General features: G+C 39.7%; 1 protein-coding gene across 1 annotated transcript in view; it reads right to left on the bottom strand.

The window, feature by feature from the left end:
• Positions 1 to 27,703, bottom strand: part of LOC137262209 (large ribosomal subunit protein uL11-like) — a 394,062-nt gene that overhangs the window by 219,952 nt on the left and 146,407 nt on the right. The gene's annotated exons all lie outside the window — the stretch shown is intronic.

Here is a 27,703-nt window from a genome sequence, read left to right as displayed (position 1 = left end):
ACACATCATTGACAACGATTGGTCAATATCGGCGTGTCCATTGAAGGGTGTGAATGGAACAATTATCTAAATGCGTATACAAACATACAACCCGATTCCACAGTAATATAACACCACACCACACTACGAAGAAAAATATATATATAAAAATACAAAATAACAAAAGAAGCAAAATCAAATAACACGTAAGACAAATAAATGGAACGTCCCTATTCTATGACTTCATCAGGGAAAATCTGGCATCTGTAACCACCACCGCATGTTTGACACGCAAACATGAAGACACCTGCACACTAAATATAATGACACACATGTCAAGAAGTTCTCTGTTGTCAGTTCCAGTCAATGGTGGAATCAGTCAGTGGGGTCAATGGAGCGGCCCCCCGTGTCCAGTTACCTGCGGTGAATCAGCTACAAGAGTTGAGAGAAGAGCTAGGACATGCACAAACCCGGCTCCAGCGAATGGCGGCAGTGACTGCACTGAATCACCTACAGAAAGCAAGATAATCAATTGTGGATTAAGTGGATGTCCAGGTAACATAGTTGGCATATAAATTCTCTGAATAGTCAATTAAGATTAACGATACCCGAGGGCTTGAATCTTGTGTGATGCAACATTCGCATGGGGAACTGTAACAGGGGAGAGCCAAATATGCAATAAATCCTCACCGATATAATTATTTGTTTATTAAACACGATGCATGTTGTTAAATGCTCGTGTTATGTCTCCAGTATTATAATCTGTATCTGTATTTATTCTCGGTGTAACTTGTTGTTAGATATTAAATATATTTATTTTTCTTTTAAGACTTTTTTCTGTTGATTGCTCGTGTATCACATGGATTCACATTCAACATATACTATCTCTTAAAGATTTGGATGTTGATACATTTCGGTTCAGAAACGTAAAAAAACACTTTAATAAAATAGCCTTTTGTGACAAAAATCACGTTTTATTGTTGCTTTCTCACCAAGGTAGTTGACAACAATGCAAATGTTTAGTTTAACCGCCATGTAATTGAGTTTAAAACAGTATCTACTTTCAGTCAAGTTTGTCGGGCTGACATGTACAGCAACACAGTGCAAACACGTTTCACTGTAAAGTCTAAACTTTATCCAGATCCTGTTCATCTGGAAAACGATACAACGAAATTGGCCTTTTCAAAACACGTTGTGAATTAAACAATTATAATCTGAATCCACATACAATCAGATACACAAGTATGGAAGATCCCTCACTTCTGTGATAGTTGTTACTCTGGGAAAATGTGGTATTTCTCACCACCATCGCAGGTTTGGCACACCAACAAGACACAATTGTGCAAATCGGGTAATATGCCATACATGTATAGAAATTCTGTTTATCATCTGTTCCAGTCAATGGTGGATTCACTCAGTGGAGTGCTTGGGCGATCCCCGAGTGTTCTGTCACCTGTGGAGTGGCAGCTACAAAGCTTAAAAGTAGAACAAGGTCATGCACAAACCCATCTCCTGCGAATGGCGGCAGTGCCTGTGATGGACAGACATCGCAACAGTTCTTAACGAATTGTCAATTGAATGCATGTCCAGGTATGATTTTTGACATTTGTATGATATTATTTTTACATACTTGAATAAGAAAACTGATACCCGAGTTCTTAAATCTAGTGTAATGCAACAATTACACGGTGAATTGTAATAAGGATAGGCTAAAGTACTGTTTTTAAGGACCGTCTACTCAGGATGTGTACTTACGGCTGACAGATACAAGGGGTCGTCTCAAAAATAAATTATAATATGCTTTTTCATGTGTGTTTAATATGCCTCACCTATTGATTAACATCTTACATAGCATTCGTATTCTTTCATAACGTTCATGTTGAGATATATAAAAGAGCAAGTTACGCATGGAAAATTGTAAATCAGCCATCGAATGAAATGTCACAAAATATATATAAATAATACATAAAAAATGACCACCCTATGATCGACAGGACTGGATAGTATATGTAAATTATTTTGACCTGCCGTTTACTTCCTAGGTTCAAAATGGGCATTTAAAATGTGTCCTGTGTGATACGATATCATTGCAAACTAATTTGCATTAAGCCACTGTCTGTTCCAAATAAGCTTTGGACTTATTTGCTACACATTGCTTATTTCTGCAAGAGTCAGTAAAGCCCTTTTTCAATTTCCCCAGCTCCCTACCACTGAGACTGTCGTTAGACCAAACATAGTTTCACAGTTACTTCACACTTTCACATAGTAACTACACAAATTGTTGATACAAATGCGAAAAAGCTTTTTTTCCTATTTCCGACAAATTACCCTTCATTATGTCCACAGTAACATCAAAGTAACATGTCAAAGTAACATTTCAGTCCAAATGTACATGAATGTAACATAACTGTATTAGTTTGCGTAAATGTTAAATAGCACTGGTGGTGACAAAACTCATCAAAAGGTGCAAAACATTTATGGCCGTTTGTTAATGTAGCAGAGATTCATTGAACAGGCAACTCAGTATATAGACAAAAACGCCGGCATTCCTAATTTCTTATATTCACAACCTAAGTGTTTGCATTCAGTATTATTTTAACTTGTATATAGTTCCTTAACCTTGTTGACGAATTCATTTTATCAGACGCCCTGTACCTTCTTCTATGGCGGTATGGGATACACCGGTCTGTGAGATAATAATATCCACTGTGACATAAAGATGTAGGCTACGATCATTTCCAGTTGAAGACCATTATGCCCAGTCAATATCTCCATACTTTAGTCTATTTATATCACCCCGCCATCATTGAAGCCGAATGAGCCGGAATGCAGTCGGAATGAAATTTTCTTGAGATTTCTGGAAATTCGAACTGGATTCTAAACGTTATTGCAATCCGAATGCTTACCACCTATTCGCCTGAAAACTTGCAACAGGCTCGAAAGTTTTGAATTTTGAAACATATCGAACGGTGTTTGAGGTGCATTCAAACTGTATTCTAGGCATTCTTTCTGCATCCTAACTGCATTCTACGTATTCGGAACATATTCGAGGGAGAATAGAACAGACGAGTTCATTCGTCCCCACTCGCCCCTGTGAAATTAATTATCCCTTGCTGCAATTTCTGCTTGTATCCGTATCTGTATTTCTGTAGCTCTGGGCATGTCAGAAGCATTTGATTTACAGTAAATTTCATGTCTAGTTTATTCGTCCCCACTCGTCCCCACTCGTCCCCTACTCGATGCTTGTTATGTGCCAAAATACGACAAACCGGTCAGAAGACGCGTAATGGATGCGGTGCAAAAGGTGCAAAAGGTGCAAAATCTATAAACACGTATGACCGTTCGTTAAAGGTCACATGCAACCAAAAAATCAAACATAATTAAAACACATTTATCACTTATTCATGACATCTAATATACATTGCTGCTTTTAAAAAAAACAATTAAACAAAATTATAAGCGTAAAATCGCGATTCAAAAGGGCAATATTTTGTACTTGGGCTTACTTGCCCCGAAACGAAGCCCTCGGGAGACTGAACCCAGTCATAGCGGGTGGATATGCACTCAAGTGTAACGATGGCTTCCGATTGGCTGTTTCATTTGCTGATATGCTGACGGTTCATTGTGTGTACAGAAAGATGATCTTTTTGATGGGCATTTTAGAAGTATAGCCAGTCACAAGAAAGTAAGATTCTGTATGGATAACAACTTCTTTTTGTGTACTTGATGCGTCGTTTCAGTATGGATTCATATACTGTTGTCAAACAAATCATATACACTAAAACAAGTCGTTATCCATGAAGAATGTAGAGATGTTGTGTTTGGAAAATACATGTTCTTCGAATTTGCGTTCGATCCAATCAAAAATCATTTCAGTAGAGATGATAAACTACTGGAATCTGTCATTCGTCCAAGTGCAAAGCAGGACTTGAAACTGACAAGAGTTTGCACCAGTTTCCGTCAGATCCAGTCATCCGAAAAAAATGAATGTAGTATGTTTGCAACCCACAGACATAAAAACATGTCATGTGTATCACACGTGCCTAATTACATAATGTGGCAGACACGGGACTCGGGTGCACGAGTCATAAATCAACTTATTTTCTTTATGTCGTATAGTCTGATAGGTGTTAAGTTCAAATTGCACGTGGTCAATGATCGAAGCTGTGTATTGCATGTTGTCTTTAGCAGACAGGCAGGTAGACATATAGGTGTGAATAAACCAGACACTGAGCTTTCTCTGTGACAGAGACTGCTTACCACAATCAACAAGTTTTTTTACGTAACGAGTAGATTATTTCCTTGTTTGTGTACACAACCAAGATTAGACTACTGCTCACAACCTCAGACGCTGGGCATGCATACTGTTTCAAGCTCCGCGAACCTATTCACTGCGCATGCGTCACGGGCGCAGCGCAGCACATCTGTTGAAACCAGTTTTCCCCCCAGCGCTGGGGGGAATTTAGTGAAACGTTTGAACTCCGATTTCGCGGGCTTTTTTTCATCGCGTTTTCTTCAACTTTATAGGTTGAATTGGCATTTTTTATGATTTGTTTCGGTAAATGCATACCGAAAGGTGCAAGAATCTGTGTTTTACGTTGCATGTGACCTTTAATGTAGCGTAAATTTCATGTCTTGTGTATTCGTCACCACTCGCCCCTTGCCGTAACCACCAGTCATCCCCAAATCGATGCTTGTTATGTGCGAAAATACGACAAACAAGTCAGAAGGCGCGTAATGGATGCGGTGCTTCGATAAAAAATAATCCCGACTACTTAAACAGTTTTTGGCCTTATGTTAATGCTTAAGAACGTAGTTAACAGAATTGTGCTGTCTGATGTGAAGTTTTTGTTAAAGTCATGCAACTGACGGCAAAGATTCAAATACACGTGTGTTTGTTAACGTAAAGGCTCTCATTGGTCCAACTACGTGCGCTTCTGTCGATCTTGCGGCCTTCTTGTGGCGGATGTACGTGCGCTTCTGACAGTTTTAGGAAATGTAATAATATATCGCTAGACATTTTGAAACAAAAACGTTAATCTGTATAACCAACCAAAGTTAATCTTTAACATCGAGCGTATGGTAATAAGTACATCAGAATATATCTTTAGGTGTATCAAGAAGGTTTAATTCTCTGAAACAGATAAGCAAAAACAGCAATACAGTGTATTAGTACGTTAAGTACCATTGGAACATGACTAGAGATATCGTTCCTGTTTGAAGTAGTTCTGATGTTCCTAAGCCATTATGAAGGACGCGAGTCGCTATTCGGCGTGTCCCGGAATAACACGGGTTGATCACGAATGAGACGAGCCATTTCAAAATCTGTAAGAATGTCTCGAATGCTCCTCGAATGACCCGGAATATATCTCGATTTGCTGAGGTCGTTCCAAACGTATCAAATAACCAGGTCTATTCCACTGGTTTACTCAAATGAACTTTAAGGCACACCACACTTCTCTCATAATAAATTATGCATTTCTTCTGATAGTACTAAATATCGGTCCTCATAGAAGCTACCATATAATTCATTTCCCCCCAAATTATGTATTTAGGTCGCAAAATTTAATTAAAAAGTTCGAATGAATTAATGCATTAAACTGACTCGCCCTGTCCTCCACCGCCCGAACAATATTCCTCGAAAACCCCATAGAGTTATGTCTCTTGATGAGCTCTTGACAAATAGCATTTAGGCTAACACCACGTGCAATAGTTTTTGATGTAGGGAACAATTGCTTATATTGCAAATATGGCAAGTGTTTCGAAGTTGGTCTCAAAGTTTCAATGATATTATTGATTTCGGGCAAGCCGGGATAGTGAGCATTTTGTTGCAGCATAAGGAAGCTAAAATGTGTGCATATGCCCCAAAATATATGATTTGGTATAATCCAAAATATTGTGTGAGCTCGTGTCTTTAGATAAAGGAAACAAATGAGACCACAACATGTGTTTCATGTTAGGATCCATGCAAAACAGGATGCAGAGTGAGAATGGCCTTTCAATCAGCCGACTTTGACTTTTGTGATGTTTCAAGCAATATCCCGACAGATTTGAGGTACAATCGTCCATGCTGTTTCAAGAAAAAATACTCAGGGCATCATATGGCTCTCGTTTCCACAACTGACTGACATCCAAACACATGTTGTTCTATTTTCGTAGCAACCAATAAACAAAACACATCAGTACTACTTTTGTTACTTGAAATCCTCCATGGATTCTAAATGTGAATGTCATCCAACAGTAATTACAATTGATCAGAGCATGCTCATTTAACCGTAACTTCACGGTCCGCCATACAACTCATTCTCAGAAGTATTGAGGTTACAACAATCAAGGCCCCAACCAAGGCTTTTGAATGGTAGACCTGAAGAAAATTTCCAAATTTGATAATGTCTGGTGCAAGTTCAGTGGCTTGTACCATATATTCAATTAAAGTTTTCCGGTGAACAATTGACAAGATATTGCATGCGTTCATGACAGGTGCTGCTGTTGGGGCAGGCTATACTTTCCATTATCAGGTATCAACCAGGCATCATCACTATTTGACAGTAATTCATAAAAAGTACACAAAAAAGAAACGCATAGGTAGTATTTTTCCATGTAACTTTTCAAACTGGAATCATTGGTGTCTATGTAATCAGTATGTCAATCTGTTTTCCTCAATAACTGCAATAAATTGTGACCGGGAAAAAATACATGTGTTTCCTTTTGCACGCACGATCCATGTGTCATTTCCAATAAAAGTCGGGGGGTTTCACCGCTCTTGCGACAGTTGACACTCTTACATTTGGTGTTAAAGTCATGCCTAGACTTACTGAGGCTTAGCGCAACAATGCGATTGGTCATTTGAAGGCTGGGGAGCCTCAGTCTGCGATTGCAGGGCAACTGAGTGTATCACAGAGTATCATAGCAAGACCTTGGCATCGCTACCAGCAGCAAGGGTCAACACCTGATCGCCCCAGGTCAGGCCGACCCCGTGTGACCACGCCCGCTCAGGACAGGTTTATTCGGCTCCGACATTAGCGGAACAGGTTCACCACAGCATCCTCCACAACATCGGCAGTGCCGAACAGCTTATTTGAGGCTGGTATTCGTTCCAGAAGACCTTTGCAAGGACCTGTCCTTACACGTCAACATCGGCAACAACACAGACAGCGGTAACGAACGCCACGCTGCAAATTGTGTACAGAAAGTGGATAGAATTGTTGGTGGAAATGTCATGGTTTGGGCTGTCTTCTCATACAGTGGCAGGACAGATCTCATTCAGGTCCAGGGCATTTTGACAGCACGACGTTACCGTGATGAAATCATCAGGCCTTATGTCCTTCCTTTCGTGAACCGCCAGAGCGTCATTTTTCAGCATGATAACGCTCGGCCGCACACAGCAAGAAAAAACAGGGATTTCCTTGCCCAGAACAACATTCAGGTTCTTGACTGGCTCTTACGACCACCGGAACATTTTTGGGACGAACGCTTAACTGGCGATAATCGATGCAAATGGTAATTGGGCAGAATACCTTGAAAGAGGCGCAGGCCCATCGGATTTTGCAATTGCAGGATGCTTGTTTGTGTAACCATATGCCTTGGATATGATCTTGACTGATAGAATATCCGCAAAATAAGTGGCAATAAATAATAAATACGATGCTGTGCATCAGTCAAACAGATGAAGTAACCTATATTACCTCAATAAGTATCCACATTCACACGTAAATATATTATTCTCGTCAGTCTACCCTGTCAAGGCATTTGTATCTAAATGATGTAATTTTCATTCTTAAACCATAGATAATTTTCATTCTTAAAACATACATCTATGCTTAAAACATTCTTTAGTTATGACTGTTACTGGGCCTAGTCAAAACTTTCGGACAATTACAAGATTTGCAATACCTTGCTGTATGCTGATGAAGACTTTCTTCAGCATGTAAGAAACCAAGTGAGGAGGACTCCTGGGCGATTGCATCTACTATTAGTTGAGATTTGCTATGGATATGTGTTGATTTCGGGCAATCATACGCGGATTCTTCTTGCAACATCTTTACCTGTTAAATTCACTGCTCGTTGACGGTTTTGTTTTCAGTTTATGTGGTGTTAAGATCTGACATGACAGCGACTGTTTGTTCATCACTACTGACCACAATTTAGTCACAACCCAAGACTTAATCATCCCTCGCGTTTTACTTGGCGTGATATACAAGACTATTCCAAAATAGTCTGGCATTGTGTAATAACAGCAACCTTTTCCCTACCTTGTCCATCTGTCTTCATTATTACACCTATCTGCAATCTGTCCTCATTATTACACGATAGGCATCTGCATCAGTATACTGACACCTACATCAAGACGTCGTATCTATTGCAAAACGTAGTTCTCAGTTCATACTTGACAAGGATGTGGGATCGGCAGGTCCTTAAAGGTTCTCCTCGCCATCTGAAAAAGAGAGGAAGCATAATGAAATTGTGTCCATATGCTGCCCAAAGTTAAGTAGCACTGATTACCACATATCAGCTGCAACTTATGGGGAAAATATCCGAAGAAGAGTTTCTCTAGAGTTGTCAGAACACTTTCAACAAAATGAAATAAGAAATTCGCTCAAATCAAACTGAAAGAGAACAGGTGATATTAGTGAAAAGAAGAAACACAATTTCATAGAACATTTTCGCGAAGCGTTCCTTGCCAAAACCAGATTTTATTTTAAATGGGTAGGCATCATAACCATAGAACATAGCCACCATGTAAACAACCATCCAACCTAGAACATTCCTGAATGGGACACGAATGAATGTCATTTTTGTATCTCATATGACTCCTCCGCGCTGAAACACATCTAAAACAGTTCATAGGAGTGGAAAACTAACCAATGACATTTGTTTGCATGTCTTGGTGATCGGCTCTGAAACATGACTGTATCTTGATTGATCCTGCACCCCAATCTTCCATGCTACTAATTGTAATGAAGTGTGTGTGTGTTAACCAGAAAATGTTCTGTTTGTCATCCAGTCGATGGTGGATGGAGTGACTGGAGTATCTGGAGCTACCGCCCGTGTTCTGCGACCTGCGGGGTAGAGTCTACGACTCGATCAAGACGAAGGTCATGCACTAACCCACGCCCACTCAATGGCGGCAGTGATTGTACTGGTGACCGTCAACAGACAGAGACCTCGACTTGTGTTATGCCGAAATGTCCGGGTAAGATTGTCAGTAACCAGATTATATTTCACTAATAATTTTGATTATCATTCACCAAAATAGTAGCAGCATCAATACAAGGGCTTGGCGTGTGTTCTAAGTTCATTTGAGGTTTTTAAACATGTAGATGAAATAACCTATTGGCCAATTTGCAGTCAGGATTCATGTCTGGGGATGGTACTGTATATCAACTGACATACTTGTATGATTTTGTACTACTTGCATTAGAACATGGCAAGGGCATGTCAGGGCATTTCAGGGCAGGTTTCTGCGACATAAGCAAGGCATTTGACAACTTGGGACAGAAGTTACTGTTACTGATTGTTACTTAGAAGTTTATGGTATTAAGCGTAAGTTACTTGATTTTACAGTTATCTTGATTACAAATTACAGAGAGTAACAATAGACAATTACAGATCAGATCCATGAAAAGTCTCTACTGGTGTGGCACAAGGATCTGTCCTTGGGCCATTACTGTTCTTGGTTTACATAAATGATATTATTGAGGGTATCAATACCATGATTCGTCTTTTTGCCGGTGATTATTGTTGATTATCATGTTTTCACTGCCACTTCCTTAAATGATGACTTAAATAGGATCTCTCACTCGACTGAAATATGACAGGTGTTTTAATCTTGATAAGACTGAAGGTGTACAGGGAGAAGTACCGGTAATCCATTTCCAATTCTGTGCTTAATATGCTAGGAGTTTACATTACTGAAGACAGCCACCACAAAACCTATTAGTAACCTTACAATCAGATTGTAAATGTGCGAATACGTCCGTGTGACGAATCATGGATGAATCGACATAGTCTCAATTAATGCACAAGCGTAAACGAGCACACCATAAAACAATAAATTAACAGTCTCGCATATTTTTTATCTGCAGCAAAATACACTTATTTCCGAAGAAGCTCTAGGATGAATACAAGAATACATTGTCGAGCTTGATGTGAAATTAAGCAACTCATCAGACAGCAAACGTTTGTGGAAAATTGTAAGAAACTACGCTAAAAATTCAAATAAAAGAAAATTGTTCCCGAGTTTAGAAAATGATGGAATTGTTTATGAAAATTATATCAGGAAAGCAAATTTACTTATCGTTACTTTGTTAGACAAGCCACTGCTGACAACGAAGATGACGATATTAGATCTGGACCCGAGTCGATAAAACACGAATAGCTGACATAAAAATCAACAGGGCCTGACTTGAAAAGTAGTCGCATTCTTAAATACTAAGCAAAATTATTTCCAAACCGCTGTGTTATTTAACCAATGTCTTTCAAAGTCATCACTTCCTTCAATTTGGAAAATAGCTTCAGTTGTTCTCATACTTAAAAAATGATAGCTTGCAATACACTTTCACTCCTACATACATGTGCCCACCTACTCACCTTCACTGCTATACACTTTCACTCCTACATACATGTGCCCACCTACTCACCTCCACCGCTGTACACTTTCACTCCTACATACATGTGCCCACCTACCCAAGTCCATTACTATACACTTTCACTCCTACATACATGTGCCCACCTACTCACCTCCATTACTATACACTTTCACTCCTACATACATGTGCCCACCTACCCAAGTCCATTACTATACACTTTCACTCCTACATACATGTGCCCACCTACTCACCTCCATTACTATACACTTTCACTCCTACATACATGTGCCCACCTACCCAAGTCCATTACTATACACTTTCACTCCTACATACATGTGCCCACCTACTCACCTCCATTACTATACACTTTCACTCCTACATACATGCGCCCACCTACTCACCTCCATTACTATACACTTTCACTCTTACATACATGTGCCCACCTACTCACCTTCACTGCTATACACTTTCACTCCTACATACATGTGCCCACCTACTCACCTCCACTGCTGCCCACGTAAACAACAAAACGCATGTTTTCACGCACCCATGTCCACACTGTATATTTAAATGCACTGTTCTGTTCTGCGTGTAATTTCTATCATGGTAACATCCACCTTTTCTTAGACTAAGTGACATCCTAGTAAGTTAATAACGTTGTTTGCAGGCGCATCGGTGAATCGTGAATCTTGAAAAAAGGTGGAGTGTTAACCTTGAAGATGGAAACTTCTTTATATCACTTTTTGCTCTTTACTCTGTATCTGATATAAAATATGCTTTTCGTTTCAGGTGAGAATTGAATTAAGGACACCAGTGGCCATTCCCAAACCCACACGTCAATTTCGTTAACAGTTTTATCACCACGTATCTTTACTAATCATTAAACACCTGTCCTTTACTTTTTCACACGGTGTTTCTATTAACAACAAAGACATGTTCCTCTCTCGACTCGTGTTTGCAGAGACTGAATCCTGATGTACATATATAAAACTGAGACAAATGAGTGTGTGACTGTATGTAGGTTTGTTGTGTGCATATATACACAGCTTTGCTTTGTGCTTAAGACCCCGAAATGTATTTTGAAATAAATAGTTTTCTTACAAAATGAATATTTGTTTACTCCATTTGTGAACCTTGATAAACTGTCTTTGACTGTGCTTCACTTTTCTGTCGAAAGACTGGGGACTTGAATTCTTATGAAATTCTTACCTTTTCCTCAGCACTGAGGTCTTCCTGCCAAAATACAAGATCACCAGACTCTGCCATGTGTCTTGACCATGGTACGGACATTTCCTCATCAGGACAATCAAGCACATGACATGTATTATTTCTGATTTTGAACAGGCGATTTTTAGAGTATCTGCACGAGTGTTTAGCTCACGTTTCCCTGAAATCATCAGACACAGATCACTTGGAGTGAAAGACAGAATCTTGGATTGTCTGACGTCTACAGAGCAGATGAAGACATTAGAACCTACTGTTCTATGTTGGACATTCTTGTCCTGATGGGGAAATGTCCTACAGTCGTCATTACCATGTCTCCTAGTGGCATTTCTCCCATAACTTCCTGCCTGTGCCTTATAGTGTGAGTATTACACTATATAGAGGTATTTAGAAGCACACACCCTGGACTAGGTAAAATTATTGTCAGTATTATTCGTTATACTCCACTACTGGGTCTTATAAACCCTGGTTGCTTCTGGTAACCTTTGAGATTTTACGTCGTAACGATTCCGAATGCTATTTCCTGCACTATCGTTTCCGGGTGATGCACATGGCGCACGCTACAACACTATCAACAGTGAGTAAACGGTCGCTGAAAATAGCGTTTTTGTCAATATTCATGGATGTCAGCTTGCGGAAATATTAGCTAATCTCATCAGAAACACCTAAGCGAATACACTGCTAGTCAAATATCTGTGTTTTTTGCGAATTTGCGTTTGTTGAGGGACCAATGTCAGTGACTGGGGAAATTTGTAAGTCACGCCAAATGCTAAAAAGTAACCATTGTCTGATTGGCTAAATCCGTCCGAACGTCCCTCGTTTGATTGGACGGTCATAGGTCTGACCCGACCTCCTGCGAGGGTTTGTTAGACTCAGTAGAGGAGTGTAGTGAATAATACGAATAATTAAACTGCATACGCCCCAAACATACAAAAGACAAAAATGGACCTCTACAATAAACATTTACTCTCGTGCAAAATGAGTGGGAGGATTCTTCAGTCAGTCAGTGTATGCTGCACGTGACAAATGTATCAAATGTGCTGTGTATTCAATGTGTCAGTATATTTCATATCAAATGGCAGACTCAACAGTTTTATCCTTACATCATGTCACCATATACTATGTGAGTAAGAGAATTTTTGATATCATTATAAATGGTAAGCTGTAGAGGTGGAGCACAGTTTAATGTCCAAATCAAGATTGCCACCTTCACGCATACGCGTAGACTAAAAATCAGTCTCTGAAATGGACAAAAGTTCATGGTAAAAAAAATAATGCAATGAAATGGAGCCCTGAGACTTTCTTCATTTTCAGAAGCTAAGGAAATAAGGACTTGCCACATTTTCTAGACTTGCCACATTTTTTAGACTTGCTTGGACTTTCTTGGATATATTTGAATTAGGGGTCTGTACGACAAACTACCATAAACGTTTATTGATAGTTTTCGGCGCCTTACAGTCGAGTAGTACCAATCATCAGTGAGTTTCGTAAAGTGACATATTCCAAGGACAGCACAAGCTAACTTTCATGTCACGTGTATCAAAATAGACAGGGCATACTCACACCCATGACATTTGTACCAGATAGGATAGGGGGCATACTCACAGCCAGGACATTTGTACCAGATAGGATAGGGGGGCATACTCACAGCCAGGACATTTGTACCACATAGGATAGGGGGCATACTCACAGCCAGGACATTTGTACCACATAGGATAGGGCATACTCACAGTCAGCACATATGGTTCAGATGGGGCAGGACATGCTACCACTCATGACACGTGTATCAGATGGGACAGGACATACTCACAGCCAGGACATTTGTACCAGATAGGACAGGGCATACTCACAGCCATGACATTTGTACCAGATAGGACAGGGTCTACTCACACCCAGGACATTTGTACCAGATAGGACAGGGCATACTCACGGCCAGGACATTTGTACCAGATAGGACAGGGCCTACTCACAGCCAGGACATTTTTACCAGATAGGACAGGGCCTACTCACAGCCAGGACATTTGTACCAGGTAGGACAGGGCATACTCACACCCAGGACATTTGTACCAGATAGGACAGGGCATACTCACGGCCAGGACATTTGTACCAGATAGGACAGGGCCTACTCACAGCCAGGACATTTGTACCAGATAGGACAGGGCCTACTCACAGCCAGGGCATTTGTACCAGGTAGGACAGGGCATACTCACAGCCAGGACACATGGTTCAGATGGGGCAGGACATGCTACCACTCATGACACGTGTATCAGATGGGACAGGACATGATTACACCATGACACGCGGTAATCAGATTCGGCAAGACATGCTCTCACTCAAGGTCGGTGTCTCATATGGGACAAAACATGCTAACATCCATGATATGTATATCAGATGGGACAGGCTTACACCCATGACACTTGTATCAGATGGGGCGTGACATTCTCACACCCATGACACGTGTATCAGATGGGACAGGACAAGCTCACACCTATTACACGTGTATCAGACAATGCAGTGATCGACATATGAGCATCGATCAACGAACCTGGGATATCATGACATTCAACCCCGTTGGTGATCCTGACCACCCGATCCCGTGAGTCGCCTCATACGACAAGCATGTGTTGTTGAAGATCAATGCTATCATCACGACTCATACTGATGACTCATTTAAACAAACAATGATGTCATCAATATGTGCTAAATCATTTGACAAACGTTGTAGACAAACCCCCCATTCAAGTGTTGATGTTTCTTGACTGATGCAAAAATCTTGCACCGATTATATTCCATGAGTCCCCTCCCGTGTTTAGCAGCAGGAAAAAAGAAACTATGAAATGAGTTATCCCTTGCTGTAATTTCTGCTCGTATCTGCATTCATTTCTGTACCTCTGAGCATACCAGAAGCATTTGATTTACAGTAAATTTCATGTCTTGTTTACTTAAAGCATTTGGCACCACTCGCCCCTTTTCGTAACCACTAGGTAAACCCATGCCCCACGCTCTCGATGAATGTTTTGCGCGTAAATATGACAAACTAATCAGAAAGCGCCATTGCAGTACTTTGATGAAAACAATCCAGGGTTTTTAAATTTGGTATTGTATTATGTGATTGTTTTAAAAATCATGAAAAAATATATTAGTAACTGTACAGCTAACAGAATTATGTTTCCAAACGTAAAGGCCATATTTCAATAATTTATTTTTTGCGACAGGAATAACGTTTCATTAATAACACCCCCTCGCCTAAACAAACACATACATAGAATAGAGTCGATCACAGGTAACGCGTTGGAAGTGACAACCCTCCATAACAGTACACCTGCAACGGAATGTATTATGAACATGTCAAAATGTATATGAATGTAACATAACTATATTAGTTTGCAAGGATGAAAAAAAAGTGCTGGTGGTGACAGGGCTCATCAAAACATACAAAATTCATGAACATGCCGACGGAAAAAATACGGGATCACATGAAAGGGGAAGTACTATTTTCTTTGCATTGCATGGAGACACTTTTGCTTTCATGCGATCCTTTATTATTTTTGGCTCAGTACATGTGGCGTTTTTTAACGTGGTATTATGAAATACAACGCTATCATTCCTTATTATTTCTTGCATTCATAACATAAGCCTCAGTGTTAAACATTCTTTTACCTTCTACTACTATTACAGTTGATTCGTGAAGACGATCCCTCACAAAAAGATATGGAAATTAACCAAGCAGTTATTGCCTCTCTCAGACAAAGCGACATCTTTCAGCCGGTGTGTCAAAGATATATAATTTCTTTCGTTTAAGGTACGAATTAGAATGAAATTTCTTTCTCCTAACGTCTGAAGATACAACAAAGGGAAGTAATGCTATTGGTATAGGGGCGCTCTGGTAGGTATAAAAGGGAGGGAAATTTGAATTTCCCGTGAGAGTCAACACTGACAGTGACAAGTTAGACGCCATTTTGAAAAAGTTGGATCAATCACAAGCTGAAATTAGGAAGGCAGTTAATGAGAAGATTGAAGCTCTGCGAGATGAGTTTCATAAAACATCAAAAGAATTGCATAAATTGAAAGCTGAGAGGGACTATCAGTGGAAAAGAGAAGGGAACAAAATTCAGTTTTCTTTTAATTCAGAAGCTCTGGAAAACTTACGGTTTGCAGTTCAATATGGTAAGACTGATTACGCCTTTGAATTGATTAATGAAGAAGTTTCCAGGTTCCAGACAAGAAACAAGCATATAAAAATAGCCGATTCCTCAGAGGGGGGTTGGGAAACAGTGCGCAATTATGTGGCTCATGAATTGGCGTCAGATTCTGATGACGACAAAAGAATCAACAGAGCGGAAAGCAAAGCCATTAAGAAAATCAAGACAAGGGCGTCTCGTTCCGCACGGTTGCACCCCTACAAGTCGACCCAGCGTCCTTCCTCGACAGTCACTCAGGTTTCAGTGGATTCCCATGCTGGTGACCAGTCTAGTAATTTTCGTGGCCGAGGTCAAAGGTCTGGAGCGTGCTTCATGCGTGGCGACTTCAGCCATTGGAGACGTCAGTGCTCTTTGCTCAGCAACACAACACAGCAACGTGGGAAGCTTGACAGAGAGTAGGATACGTTCCAAGGAAGTAGAACCTGAAGTTGAGTATACTTTATGTGATGATACTGTAAACGTTGATGAACCTGGCCTTACAAATGACTTTTATGAATATGAACAAGATGGCCTAGATATAATTGTGAAGGGTAGACTGAAAAGTCATGTTTCGTTTTGGAGAGAAATATGTGCTATTGATTTTGTTGTAGACATTATTGAAAACGGGTACAAAATACCATTTTATTCTACCCCTAAAAGAATGAATATAAGGAACAATAGATCTGCCAAGGAGAATTCTGACTTTGTGTCATCGGCTGTTCAAGATTTGTGGCGCAGAGGGTTGATTGTTCAGTGTTCAGAGAAGCCTTACGTTGTTAATCCTTTATCTGTAGCTGTACAACACTCTGGTAAGAAGCGCCTTATTTTAGATTTGTCTGGAGTGAATAAACATTTGTGGAAGGCTTCAGTTAAATATGAAGACTGGAGAACTGCATTGTTGTACATAGAAAAGAATGATTGGCTAGTGAAATTCGACATCCATCTCGCATACCACCATATTGATATTTACCATGAACATACGCAGTTTCTAGGATTTGCATGGGGATCAGGAATAGACAAGAAGTATTTTAAGTTTCTAGTCCTTCCGTTTGGTTTCAGTACAGCTCCTTATGTGTTTACTAAGGCTACCAGCCAGTTGGTAAAGTTTTGGCGTTTCCAAGGTTACAAGATTGTTACTTTTCTAGATGATGGGATCCTGTCAAGTTTTTCCGAATGTGAAACGACAATTGTTGGCCAATTGTCAAACAAGATTAGTTAAAAGCAGGTTTTGTTCCAAAAGCAGAAAAGTCACTATGGAAGCCGGTTCAGGAGATCGAATGGTTAGGTTTTATCATAGATACTAGACACATGAAGTTGTCCATCCCTCAACGGAAGATTTGTAAGCTTAAGCAAAGTATAGGAGAACTTCTGTCTTCTACTGCACCAGTTCCGGTGAAGAGCTTGGCTTCGGTTGTTGGACAGATAGTTGCTATGAAGATGGTTGTTGGTACTTTGTGTTAACTAATGAAAAAGTTTCTGAGTATTCAGACACTGCAGGCTTCATCGTGGAAGGCACCTGTGGTGCTATCGTATTCGAGTAGAGATCAATTACAATTTTGGGCTGCGCATATTGACAGACTCAGTAAGTACACTCTATGCTATGCAAGCATTTCTACACGGGTAGTTTACAGTGATGCTAGTAATTCTGGTTTCGGTGGATACTGTGTAAAAGTTGAGCAAGCCATATCACATGGTCAGTGGTCAGCACTAGAAGCGTCACGAAGCTGCACTTGGAGAGATCTGAAGGCAGTGTTTCTGGTTATGAAAAGTTTCGTTTCCATTTTGGAATCTCACAAAGTAAAATGGTTTACTGACAATCAAAATGTAGAGTCGATTGTGTCCGAAGGTAGCATGAAAGCTGATCTTCATGCTTTGGCTTTAGATATATTCAGGCTGTGTAATGAATATAATATCAGAGTTGACAAGCAGTGGATACCAAGGTTAGACAATGAGCGTGCTGACTATCTGAGTAAGATAGTAGATGCTGATGATTGAGGTATCCAGGATTATGTGTTTCAACACGTCTCTGCCAAATGGGGCCCATTTGACGTTGATAGATTTGCTTCATATTACAATACTAAAGTTGTAACGTTTAACTCCAGATTTTGGAATCCGGGAAGTGACGGAGTGGATGCTTTATCTGTGTCCTGGGGTGACGACAATAACTGGATAGTGCCTCCTATATGTATGATTGCACGTGTTCTTAAACTCATGAGAGAGTGTCATGCCAAGGGAACTCTCGTGATTCCTGTATGGTATTCAGCTAACTTCTGGCCTATTTTGTGCCCTAATAAGGTATTTATACCCCAAGTCAAAGTTTGGATGTATCTTCCCACTTGTAAGGAAGCATATATACCAAGCAGACAGTTTGGGCGTTGTTTGGAGTAAACGATTTAATATTCAACATGATGGCTTTACATATGGAATTTTGATGTTTCCGTGTTGCAGGTGTGTTGGAACATGTATATAGAAGTGAGATATTAACTTTACCTCCACCTGTGAGGGAGCTCGTGAGAAGTCTTCCAGAGCATTTGTCCTGCTCGAGAGCAAACTCCTCATGTAAGAAGTATGATTACGGCTTTACAGCATGGAAGAAATGGGCTTTGGCCCATGGTATGTCGACAGATATGCCCTTATCACCTTTGCACTGTTCTTTAGATTTGTTAGCGATGTGTCAGCAAAGTGAATCTTTCTCACCTGTTCAGACAGCTTACTATAGTTTGAGACATGCCCATGTTTTGGTTGGTTTGGAAAGCCCCACAGAGGTAGTTAGTGAGAAATGTACTTGAAGCCGCTAAGAGGAAGTTAGCCACGCCTGTTTGTAAGAACGAGCCTGTAACAGTTGAGTTGTTGAATAAGATTGTACCAGACAATGCTGATGAATGTTCATTGTATAAAATGAGAACTGTTGTAATGTGCCTTCTAGCCTATTCAGGTTTCATGAGATCGTCGGAGTTATTAGCGATAACTCGGAATGATGTTGTATTTTGTCAAACTTACATGGCTGTTTTTATTCAGAAATCAAAAACTGATGTCTATAGAGATGGGGCCTGGATTATTATAGGCCGGACAGGTACAAATATGTGCCCTGTAGCATGGTTGGAGCGATATTTGAAGCTTACCAAAGTGAAAGATCCTGAATTTTTATTCAGAAATATGAGTAAGACTAAAAATGGTTACATTTTGAGAGCTGATGATAAGCCGATGTCATATTCTCGTTTGAGAGAGCTTTTCCTTGAGGCGTTTAGTTCACATGTTAGTGATATATCAAAGTTTGGTCTGCATAGCCTGAGAGCAGGCGGAGCTACTGCAGCCGCAAACAATGGCATTCCAGATAAAATGTTTAAGCGCCATAGCAGGTGGAAATGCGAAAATGCAAAAGATGGTTATGTAAAAGATGATACTGAGAAGCGTTTGAAAGTTTCTCTTTCGCTTGGAATGTAAATCTGCTCGTTCTTTATATCTCAGTTGGTGCACCATACAGCATGCCATGTTATGGAAGTGTTTGTTGTATGTGAATAAGGGGTTGGAGAAATAGAATTTCTTTCGTTTGAGGTACGAATTAGAATGAAATTTCTTTCTCCTAGCGTCGGAAGATACAACAAAGGGAAGTAATGCTATAGGTATGGGGGCGCTCTGATAGGTATAAAAGGGAGGGAAATTTGAATTAGGTTATTCTCAGCTGCGGTGCACCAGCGGTCAGTTTTGATTTGTCCTGTGTGTTGTGTGATGTTTATGTGAGTGGACATTTACACTGTCTGTAAATGTCTACTGTCTGTATACTGTCTGTATAATTATACTGAATGTTGAATTCTCGTGTCATGTTACAGACCGATGACTGGCACCGTTGAGTGGGACGGACATGTCCAGGCTGGCGAGCCGTTAGAATACGTTAGAGTCATTGGGAGCATTTGCCACGAGCTGTGCAAGATGCAAACTTGAGATGTAGTGTGTAGGTTTGAAGCTGATTCAGTGATGTGAGGAGACGACGCGTTATCTAAGTCTAAATGAATGTACTCTGGCATATTTGTAGCAAATTACATAATCATTCTGTTACGAATAAACTGTGGTCTCAGTTGGTGCACCGTGCAGCATGCCATGTTATGTAAGTGTTTGTTGTATGTGAATAAGGGGTTGGAGAAGTCCATGTCTACAAGTTTGTAGTGAAAGGTCAGGGATAAGCAGAAATATAGACAAGATTACAATAGGAGTATCTGGTGTTTTTGAAGATGGAAAAGATCTGGACAGGTCCAGATGCAAACTTTCCATCAGTTCCTTGCGAAGTCTCCCTCCACACGATCAGATGACTCAAGTCATCTTCTCATTCCTCAGATGCTTTGATCTTGAGGAATCATGGTCCATTCCTCATGCAGGCATTTCTCTCTGTTGAACAAGATGGCCACACCATGAAGGTCATTGAGGTCGTTCCCATGGAAACGTATCTCCTTACCATGATTAATCCTCTCCCAGGGGAAACCAAAGATGCGTTCCCTTGTCTCCATAGCCCATACAGAAAACTACTAGGACGAAAAGTGAGCTATCATGGAACATGAAGCAATGTTCCAGCAATCACCTTGAATTCATTAGAAAAGACATGCCATGGTACCGAATATTCAGTCCAAACCGAAAAGAGACAGTCTGGCATGTTATCAGTAAAAACTTGATTTCAACAATTTTGGGGTATATGATCGCACACAAATATCTCCACACAAAAATCATGCTATATAGTAGGACACAAATGTAAATGATGCATTCGCACATACACACACACGCACGACATGCTGTTTTGTGAGCTGGTGACTCTTCTGGTCCCGCTTCCTGTAGCTTTCAGCCGACGGTCCATTGGGAATTGTATTTCCCTTATAACCACTGTAGCTTTAACGAGGCCCATGAACGGCGCATCTAAAGTCTCAACAGTACCCTATCCTCCATTTTTGTTGTCATATGGTCTGCCAGGTCTTGGAAGATCTTTGACATAATTTAACGTGCTTGCAACAGAGTACATCATCCTTTGATTCTTCCATGTGGGGCCACAGTAGTTCAAGGTAAACACATATATAACAGGCACTTTAAGAGCACATCAGCATATAACTATTCCTTGTGGGGCCACAGTAGGGCTAGGTAAAGACATATATAACAGGCACTTTAAGAGCACATCAGCATATAACTAGTCCTTGTGGGACCACAGTAGGTCAAGGCATGCTTGTATGTAACAGGCACTTTGTGATAAATACATATCCATGCTTAAAAACCAACTTTCAAGTCACAGACATCAGTAATTAATCATCACTGAGTAGTCAAAACATCCAAGAAGTATGTGTACATCATAATATAATTGTTCCTTGTGGGATGATATGAGGTTAAAGTAGGTTTGAATATAACAGACAATTTGTATTAGATACATATATGTATACATACAAACAGCCCTCTAGTCATGATCATCATGGAAGTGTTAACCGATCATTCTCTAAGTACTGAAAATATCCGATTAATAATAACACGTTGTCATGTAATTGTTCCATGTGGGACCACATTAGGTCGAGGTAGATTGGCATATAACAGGCACTCTGTAATACATACATGCATATATAAAAACAGTGATTTAAAGTTCACTTGTCAACAAAAACAGGCATATTGTCCAACCGACTCTCTGGTTTGTTGTAAGGGCATCGTGGCATTGCTTGCGGAACAAACAAACAAACAAACACTCTGTAATGCAGATTGTTTGAATGGCGTGTGGAAGGTCACATTCTGAAGAAAACGTGCTGTCGTTTCTGATTTTCGGTATTCACCGCTTTTTTCCTTTCAGCCTCAATTATATGTTTTGGTGGAAAATCGGAACTAATTATTAACCTGGACTATCCATACTGTACCTATATGAGTTGGTTCCATTCCGACTGAATTATAATGATAATAGTATATTTATAAATATGATATATGGGTGAATGTCTTTTGAGATTGTGTGTTCTTGTGACGATTTCCTCACGTAACTGCAATTATAGTTTATTTAAAAGCTGAATTTCAAATGTGACGTGTGTCATCTAAATTTGTACGATTTTCATATTCAGGTTTTGTCCGCACATGTATGAAATAGTGTGACTGATGTACCAGTGCTAAAGATACCCGCCCATCTGAAGTGGTACTTCAGTCTTCCCATCGATGGTATTACGTGATACACAAGTGTACAACGACCAAGCGGCGTGCCCTTTGATCTGCACAACAGTTATGATTCTGAGCACGCAATACCTGTTATCAGATATAACACAGTGTAACACAGATAACACGATATGCTGACCATGAGATCCAGGGATGTTCTTCCTGTTCGAAATCCTTCTTATCATATGAGGGCGGATCGACAAATTCTGAGCTTCATTAAATATTTGTAAATACGGGTTTCTGAATAAGACTGGTTTCAAGAACATTGTCCTCGTTTATATGTTTTGAGTGAGTGAGTGAGGTTTTAGCCACTTATAGCAATATGTCAAGAAGATAACATCAAGGGCTGGAGTCATCGCACAGATTCTGTCCTGACCTAGTCAGACTGCTGATGGGTCCATAGTTCGAATCCCTGCACTGGACTCGGCAATTGTATGACCGCCACAAAACATGGTGCCCATTTTGGGGAACTGAACCCGGGTATCTACACTGCCATCCGCCCTGAAATTATATGCATACCATATATTGTACAGATAAAGTGTTACTGTAGTGCCCAGCGGTCTTACAACAGATATTGTTATAAAGACTGTGTATCTCATTATTATAACAGATTTGTGCAAATCGGCAATGTATCCAATGACATGCTTGTACCCTACATAAATCAATTACCAAAGCAAGTGACACACCAATCAAGTGACACACCAATCAAGTGACACACCATTCAAGTGACACACCAATCAAGTGACACACCAATCAAGCAATAGGGAATATAAACGGAAGGACAGTCTCAAATATCTGCATTATTTAAGTATTTTATGGTCTGCGTTAACAGACCATAGGAACAACCACAACATAATTTCACCCATAAATATGAACTACCATCCCCCAAGGGGTGAGTGAGTGAGTTTAGTTTTACGCCGCACTCAGCAATATTCCAGCTATATGGCGGCGGTCTGTAAATAATCGAGTCTGGACCAGACAATCCAGTGATCAACAGCATGAGCATCGATCTGCACAATTGGAAACCGATGATATGTGACCACCCGATCCCGTTAGTCGACTCTTACGACAAACGTAGTCGCTTTTTATGGCAAGCATGTGTTGCTTAAGACCTATTCTACCCCGGATGTTCACGGGTGCGCAAAATAATGACTGAAACAAAAGTGAGTTCGACTTATCAAAGTGCGACACAACAGTCTTTGTGTACAATGATCCACAGGCATGTGACGTAACCCCTACACCACCACCACCAGCTTAATGTGTGTCCCGGCGGTAAAGAACATACCTTTTTAGACAAGACAGGGACTCATGTGATAGGGGATTTACCGTTATCTTGACAAGGAAGAAATGACTTTGCATATCTTGTGTAGCGTCGACACGGTGCTGTGCGATGTTTGCATTCGTTCTGTCTGCAGCCGTGCAGGTCAGATGTATTCTTGACAGTGGCCGATAACGTAGACCAATTGGGTAAGTTTTGATTGTTTTCCATTGCTAATGGTAAACTGTAGACGACAGGGAAACCAACAGAGATGTTACTTACGTAATGTTACCTTTCAAACAAAACGCCCGAGAGGCTTCATGATATAAACATTTATGTTAACGGACTTTTTCTGTGGTTATTACTTACCTGGAAGCAATCGTTTTGGTATATTTATTCTACCTTCTGTCGACTGTGTGGTAGCCTAGTGGTTAAAGCGTTCGTTCGTCATGTGAAAGACCGTGGTTCGGTTCCCCTCGTGGGTGCAATGTATGATCACCGTTTCTGGTGTCTCCCGTCGTAATATTGCTAGTGCATTACTAAAGCGGCGTAAAACAAAACTCACTTACCGAGGTTTAAGACGTCACCCGCGTTATTGGATAATGCAATGTCTGTCTTACGGCACGTATAGTTGGTGAGAGATTTCGGTGTATTTCGTGTCACAAGGTGTGAGCTTTATGTGGCTAGACCAAAATCAAGCAGATGTTTGCGAGATGCAAAAGTGTCTTTCACTGTATTGACCATCACTGTTATTCGTCTCATGTTAATATCATGATTCTCAACGTTGAGCGCTTTTTAACAGCAGATACTCCCGATGGCCCGCATTTCTGAGTGAGTGAGTAAATTAATATCTAGCGTCACATCGGCAATATTTCAGCCATATTGTGACAGCGAAAAGTGACGGCACAAATATGTACACTTATTTTAAAAACTGTCAGCGAAGGACAGTTAAACGACTAGAATATCACAAATCGAGTTCAGTGTAAAACGTTAAATCCTTTCAAATCATCACAATATTAAATCAGGACAGGAACTGGATGTACATCACCATACCATGGGCCCGCATTGCTAAAATAGTGATGATTGTGGGTTTCCCTGATTTTATTTCTTGCAGCCCCATACAATGCTTCTGACTTTACGATAGTGGGTTCCTCAATCATCAGATCGATGTAGTGACTAAAATACAGCTAGGCAAAGCGATATCGTGTATGTGTCATCATTATGTATGCAACCAGGAACAATTGACGCCAATGAGCTGGTGAATATTTTAATTTTGTCTTTGCAGAAATATATACACAGAGAATTGATCACTGGGTCGTCATCAGCCAGGAAAATCTCCCGGACAGGTTGAACAACTCACCTGGTGAGTCACAATACCATGTATATGTATATGAGACCATGTTTGTGGTACACCTGATCTAATAAGCAGTGATAGTGATCTTGAAATTTCATATTCTTACCTTGAAATGCCTGTAATTAAACCTACGTTCAAATATATTTTATGTTTTGGATAAGTTACATTTTCATAAAATGTCGTAATAATGTCAGATTGTACAAAGCTTTGATGCCTAGAGCCAAAAATGTTTGCTTTGTTTAACGCAGAGGGAAAGCAGGGTGTTTCCCCAATGACGTTATGGCGTTCCCCAATGTCACCGCTGACAATAACGTAGATAAGGAACACTGAATATATGATCTGATCATCTGGTCACTGTGTTTCACACACATCTATGTGACTGACGTTCCACATAATCATACCTATATCCTACGATGCATTATCTTGAGAAAAGATGCTATGACTGATATGACATTCTTCAAGAATAGCATATATGTGCTAAGGTAAAGGCATTTTTCAAGTGCATGAAATGTTAAAACAAATAAGTAAACATTGCCAACACCAGTGCCGTAAAAACGTAATGCTAACAAGCGACTTTATTCATCTTCACGTGGACACAACCCTGAGTCATGGACGTTTCTAAGAGACATTATTTGAAATGACAACGATGACACCTTTGTACGAACGAACAATAGCTATCCAGCATTTAATCTTTGTGTTGAAGTTATATACATATATGTACACATATACATATACAAATACATATGTGTATACATATATACACACACACACACATTATGTATGTATGTATGTATGTATGTACAATTATACACACACACACACACACACACACTACCTACTGTTTTAGTTTTGAAGGCGCCTGTTGCAATCATCATTTATTTAATCAGTCCTGCAAACATTCAAGATTATTGGAGTAAACATTGTTCATGTTTGAGTAAACATTATTGGTTTCGATTCTATATAAATAATGATATTTCAAGGAATCAACGTTTGCAAACCAAATGGACAATGTTAAGCATTCATGGCTCTCTGAACCCGTACCTGTATGGGAATCCATTTTTTACTGGATTGATGTAAAAGTAAACACTCCAATTAATCATCGAACGTTTTCATTTTAATACTTTCGTGACCCTATGTGCTTCTTTGAACAAACGGCACAAACCAAAAGTAGAAACTAGTTTGTTAATAAATAATTAGTTATACGGACGTACTACCGATACATACTATTTTCTTGATGAATTGATCCAAACATAAACTTTGAAACGAAAAAAAATCAATTGCTGACCAGAAATTAAAAAAAAATATTTACATTTTTAAAATTATGATTCAATTTTCTGTTTTTAAAATTTGCCATAATATGTAGACTTTTACTTTTATGTATTACAAGCAATGATGCACAGATGTGGTATAGGAGATACGACGGTGGAACTTTGGCACATACAGAAAGGGGAAAGCACTACCGAATAGACTCAGAACTAAGATTAACCTCCCCTAAGTTATGCAAAAGGTCAAGGTTACAGTTGTAGCGTATTCCGTATACACAAGCATCCTGGCATAGATTTCATGACGTAATCGAAGTGTGTGTACACATGCCGTAAGTGATGTTGTCAGGCAGTGTCGTAAACGTCACTGTCGTAACGAAGCTATTTCACATAGAATGAGTCCCTAGTATGGTGATCTTCCTTCTTTTTTTCTTTTCTTTTCTTTTTTCTTCTTTTTTTTCACATTACTTTGCCCCAGAACTGTCCTACTCTTAAGGATATGTGCTATCTAGTTACAGCTCATTTTGCAATAATCAAGAAATTGTATTGCCCTTCGTTGACAGGGCTTTATGTATTTAATGTATGTATTATGAATCTAGAACTAGTTTCAGTCACATAGAAAGTTGCTCACTCATATAGAAAGTTTCAAGTTATCGAAGATGAACAGTGATGAACAATATGGAATGAGATTGGGTTATCTCCCGTCCATCAACTGCTGAGGTTCTTCTGCCTCAGAATTATATATTGTAGAATTTACAAGTGATTGACGTTGAACTCTTTATGCAAATGCAGACATACCGACTCGGCAGTTATTCTTCAGACCAACACGTAGTTTGTGTTTAACATACAATATCTGATACATTGTTCATGTCGGACTTCTTGTATTTGTTACAGGTCAAATGATGAATTCCATGGCGGTTGATCGCTATGCATGGGTGAGAAAATACTTACAAACTAATTAATGACATTAAACCAATTATAATCCACCAAGTTAACGACAGCAAAGCGAAATATACAATGAACTCTTTTTCAGCCCATGGTCGGTATTGTTTATTTGCACCTAAACACTATTTGTGATTTAATTATATTTTTGCAAAAGGCATTGGAAAGATACATTTACATCAAGAGTGAAAAAGATAAATTGTTTACTGCGAATATTAATGGTTACACATAATTTGTTTAATATTTTAATAAATTAGATTTGTAAATGCTATTTCAAATAGCCTGGGAAAGGATAATGCACGAGAACAACAGCACTGATATAGCTATTTTTCTCTGCGAAACTAGATGCACATGACGAAGATGGAGCATATGGAGAAATTAGTTTATGACACTAGCGGTGAATGCAAGAAGTAATCAATGAACGTTTTTATCTTTGTTCCAGAAAACATGGCTGTGGATGTTTTTCTTGTTGAGTTCACTGTATGGCACTTGTATATCAGACTCAGCAGGTAGGTGAATCTTCATGTTAGCTACTACGTTAATGGCAAATAGGTGTTGTGTGAAAAAAATAAATGTCTTGATGAAAGAATGTTTAAAATATCTTTGTCGTTGATTTTATGATAGGTTGCTGTTTCTGTTTACTAAAAGACAATATAAACAAACCATTGTTGAACCATTATTTTTGCGAATAAGTGAATGTGTTTATGTTTACGCCGCACTCAGCAATATTCCGACAGTAGGGCGTAAATAATCGAGTC

This window comes from Haliotis asinina, chromosome 14 (genome assembly GCF_037392515.1).
Source record: "Haliotis asinina isolate JCU_RB_2024 chromosome 14, JCU_Hal_asi_v2, whole genome shotgun sequence".
NCBI classification, from domain to species: domain Eukaryota; kingdom Metazoa; phylum Mollusca; class Gastropoda; order Lepetellida; family Haliotidae; genus Haliotis; species Haliotis asinina.
This window is presented reverse-complemented; position numbering and strand designations above follow the sequence as displayed.